This window comes from Octopus bimaculoides, chromosome 9 (assembly GCF_001194135.2).
Source record: "Octopus bimaculoides isolate UCB-OBI-ISO-001 chromosome 9, ASM119413v2, whole genome shotgun sequence".
Taxonomy (NCBI): Eukaryota; Metazoa; Mollusca; class Cephalopoda; order Octopoda; family Octopodidae; genus Octopus; species Octopus bimaculoides.
Genome location: NC_068989.1, coordinates 22,972,632 through 22,977,377, shown reverse-complemented (window position 1 = coordinate 22,977,377; position 4,746 = coordinate 22,972,632). Strand labels below are relative to the sequence as shown.

The 4,746-nt window shown below is 35.5% G+C and overlaps 1 protein-coding gene across 6 annotated transcripts in view; it reads left to right on the top strand.

Annotated features, from left to right (window-relative positions):
• Positions 1–4,746, top strand: part of LOC106878206 (uncharacterized protein KIAA0825) — a 176,526-nt gene that overhangs the window by 46,830 nt on the left and 124,950 nt on the right. Inside the window, exon 1 of one of the 6 annotated variants that reach the window (XM_052970498.1) lies at positions 2,731–2,748. The exons of the other annotated variants lie outside the window; for them this stretch is intronic. The gene's annotated coding sequence lies outside the window, so the exon portion shown is untranslated. Of the gene's footprint in view, positions 1–2,730; positions 2,749–4,746 lie in introns of those variants that run through there. 6 annotated transcript variants of the gene reach the window in all.

Sequence of the window (4,746 nt, the reverse complement as noted above, 5' to 3'; positions counted from 1 at the left end):
AAAAAAAAAAAAAAAAAAAAAAGAAGCCGTGTGTTAGTGAGAGAGGAAATATCTAGCATCTGGTGCTGATATGGATGTTTAGTTGAAAGGTTTGCTTTTCAACTGCATGACTTGGTGTTCGATCCTGCTATGTGACACTCCAGGCAAGTGTCTTCCAAGTTCTACTACAGCCTTGTGAATAGATTTGTGAGATGGAAACTGAAAGATTGCATGTGTGTGTATCTATTTATATATCAAGAGAGAGACATTTGTGTCTTTGTATTTGTATATGTGTGTCCATGTGTGTGTGTGTGTGTGTGTGTGTGTGTGTGTGTGTATATATATATATATATATATATATATATATATATACATATATTGGTGTATATATGTATAAAATATATGTATATATATTTGTGTATATATGTATATAATATATTTGTATATATATATATATATGTATATATATATATATATATATATATATATATATGTGTGTGTGTGTGTGTGTGTGTTTGTGCCTTGTCTTGCTAGCTGGTGATAGTTGTAAGTGTTTGTTGTCACACAAGCAGTGTTATTCATTTGCAATCTTCTGTGAAAACATCTCAGGTCATGGAGAACTATGACCTTGCTTGGAAGCAGGTGAGAATTGGTGATACGAGGCACACAAAGCTGTTGGAAAATCTGCCTCAACAAATTTCATCTAACCCATGCAAGCATGGAAAAGTGTTCATTAAAACGATGATTCTGATAATGGAAGCTGTGAATGAAGGGTTTTGTTAGAAGTATATCTCCTCTTCTCATGACATGCTAATATATTTCATTTTATTTTTTTAATCTCCAGTCCAACTCATAAAGACAGTTTGATAAAATTCCTCATATTCATGATCTTAATTAAGACCGTATCAAGCTACTCCAACTGCCACAATGACAAGAATAAAACTAATTTAGTTTTCACCATTCATCATAAGGTAATTTTATCTCTGCTTCGGTTATAACTGTGCATTAATATTAAATCCTTAGGTGACATAGAATCGTAAATTTTCTTTTAATATAAGAAAATGGACAATATTGTGTGACATTCATACCACTTTTAATGGAGTTTGCAATGCATAGTGTTTTAAACTTGCAGCAACTGTGCAATTCTGTGCAATTCTTTATGATATCTTCAACTAGAGATTTGAACAAGCTTGTATGTTCAGATAGACTGTAGCCCAATTCCTGTTCTCACTCTAAATTTAATATTATGTTTTGAGTTGACATAAAGGTTGAATATTTTAGTGCAAAGTAAGATACAGAATATTTGTGACTTTTATGCTTTTTCCAAGGTCATTGAAAGAATAAGTGAAGTAAACTCACTTCAACTAGGGTTCGAAATAAGTTAATAATCCCCTGCTCATTAAGATTATATGTCTGCCTCTAAACTGCTCCCTATATTTACCTTACTATTGATTTCAAATTTTGGCACAAAGCCAGCAATTCCGGATGAGGGATAACTTGATTACATCAATCTCAGTGTTTGACTGGTGCATATTTTATCGACCCTGAAAGGATGAAAGGCAAAATTGACCCTGGTAGAATTTGAACTCACAATGTACAGATCACCGAAATGCCGCTGAGTATTTTGCCAGCTCATTGCCTTATGAATCTAGAATCTGAGGAACCTGATGGTAGTGTGTGTTGGTAATAATTAGTCCAAAAGTGAGCTTGTAAAACAGCTTGATAAGTTTAGTTGTTTACAGGAGGAGTGAAGACTCTAATAGAATTGATCTTAGCTTTTGTGATTTTGTGGTACACTGGAGATAAAGCAAAACATTTCTGGTATACTTTCTCTGGAAGCCTTCTCCCCCCCCCTTAAATGTTTTATGGCAAAATAAAAAATGAATAAGCTATTACTTACCTAATTAATCATAATTGTATAGAACAGAAATTAGCTTCACAACTACGTGGTTTCAGTTCAGTTTCACTGTGTCTTGGGCCAACCAAAGCTTTAAGAGTGGATTTGGTGAGATGGGAGCTGCATTGCAACCCAATGTGTGTGTGTGTGTGATTGACAACCAGTGTTGGTTTATATCCCTGTAAATTAGTGGTCCAGTGAAAAAAGAGCAGTACAAGTACCAGCCTTGAAAATGTGCACTGGGATTAATATGATCAACCTAATCCAGTCTCTGCAGTCATCACCTACTTTCCCTCCTATGCATATTTATCATTGACCATTCCTCAATCATTGTTCTTCATTCATTATACTTGCAGTCCCATCTATTCCCCTTCTCTAACCATCCCTTACATTCCTCATACACCCATGCACATTCTACCCATCCTCACTCCCTCTTCTGTCCCCACTCCTGTTCACCTTCTCAATATCTCTCACATTCTACTTTCCAACTCCTCCCCAATTACTCCCACTATTTTATAATGTGAGTAGCCTTGCAGCTTGTCTCAGCAAGACATCTGTTCTATTCTGGTCCTTTCTTTCATACTTTAATCTCTCATTTCTTAGCATAAAGCCACCTTTGTTTTTATTACAGCCCCACTCACCTGAAGAGGGTCTTGGCCTTACAAGCTGCATGGTAACCTCAGTAGAGCTGGTGCCACAAAGAAACTATCCACTACACTTTGTAAAGTAATTGGTGTTAGGAAGGGCATCAAGCAATAGAAACCATGTCAAAGCAGTCATTGGAGCAAGATGCTGTCCTTTGGCTCATTCATTCTGTCAAACTGTCCAAATGAAGCCAAATTGGAAGATGAACATTAAGACGGTGATTATATGTAGGTACAGGCATTGTCATGTGGTTTAGAAACTTTCTTCACAACGATGTGGTCTTGGGTTCAGTTCCTTTGTGCAGTAGCCTTTCATGTATACATATATGTGTGTGTTTATATATATATATATATATATATATATATATATATGTAGGTGTGTTTGAGCGTACCCCTCTGTTCATATTATGTGATATTTGTAAATGTGTAGCACCAGCATACAAGTTATGTTGTTTGTTTCCAGTTTTCTGTGAAAAACATGTCTTGCCATGGGAAATACCTTGCTTGGAAACAAGTGAAGGTTAGTGACAGGAAGGGCACCTGACTGTAGAAAATTTGCCTCAACAAATTCCATCTGATTCATGCATTAAAATGATGTTGATAAATAATAATGTTTTCAACACCAAGTCAAAGAAAAAGAAACTGACATGGACACTAAATCTATTTTATTGTGTATTGTGTCATTAATAAAGGAGGAATATTTTTTAAATGTTGATAGTATTTGGATGGGGCCTAGTATTTTTCAGAATATTATAGTTAATATGAAACCTTGTGAATTGGAGTATGAAGGTTTAACCCTTTAATGCATTATTTTGTAGCTTTGTGATGACTAGTGACTAAGACTTCTGGTGATTTGCTGTGCTTGAGAAGACACGTTGTGCTAAGTGAAATCACAGTCATGGCTAATGTTGGTCGCATGTAAAAGGCGCCCATATCAGTGACACACAGAAGGTACCTGTGCTGGTGACATGTAAAAGGGTACTCATGCTGGTGACATGTAAAAGACCCCAGTACACTCTGTAAAGTGATTGGCATTAAGAAGGGCATCCAGCCATAGAAACCAAACCAAACAGACAACTGGAGCCTAGTGCAGCTCTCTGGCTTATCAGCTCTGGTCAACACATTCCAGCATGGAAAACAGATGTTGAATGATGATATGAGAAGTCTGATCTGACTGGTTTGACGATAAAACAGGTAGAATATTTGGGCCCAATATAGCTGGATTAAATTCTAAGGGCTCAAAGACCATTACACTACTAGTATAGGTGTGCTTCTCTTGACACTTGTTTGCAAACTTGTTGTGGTTTCCTTACACATGTTAACATTTCTTTAATAAAAAGCTTCTCAATCTAGGATGCAAGATGGCATTTCATCCTAGCGGTGGCATTGGTGGTGGGAGTGGAAATTGTTTTCTGGATTCAAATTATTAACTATCTCTTAAAAATTACTTATTAAAGCACACCCAAGTGCTTTATTATTCTACATATGTAGATTTAACCTTTTTACGTTCATATCTATTATTGATTTTCCTGTTAATGGTTTTTTCCTTCCTAATTGGTTCAGTTTACATGTTTTTTATGTACTGAGTCAAACATTTTCTTGTTTTTTTTTTTTTCTTCAGTTCAATTTGTTATTCATTCATAGTACTCTGTGGCGTTTAAAAGAATTAGTTAACTTTTTTATCTTCATAAATGATGTAGGTGCAGATGTGGCTGTGTGGTAAGTAGTTTGCTGTCCAACCACATGGTTTCAGGTTCAATCTCATGTGACACCTTGGGCGAGTGTCTTCAGCTATAACTCTTACCCAACCAAAACATTGCGAATGGATTTGGTTAATGGAAATTAAAAGGAACCTGTTTTGTGTGTGTGTGTGTGTGTGTGTGCGTACACGTTAGTATCTCCTTGTTTTGACATTGTGTGAGAGCTGTAACTTTGTGTTGTTATTGTGCAGGTGGTGTCTTTCATTTTCAGTCTTCTGACATAATATGCGTGGCCCTAATAGAAAGGGCATCTGACCCTTGACAAATTTTATTTGACCCATGCATGGAAACATGGACATTGAAAGATGATGATGTTGATAAGTGATGTGATATTAATTCTGTAGGATCTGTAAAACATTTTCTAGAATAGAATTTAGAAAAAGTTAAAAAAAACACTGCTTCACTGTTCATGTCATTTAACAAATATGTTTTGTTTTTAATTATTATTATTATTATTATTATTATT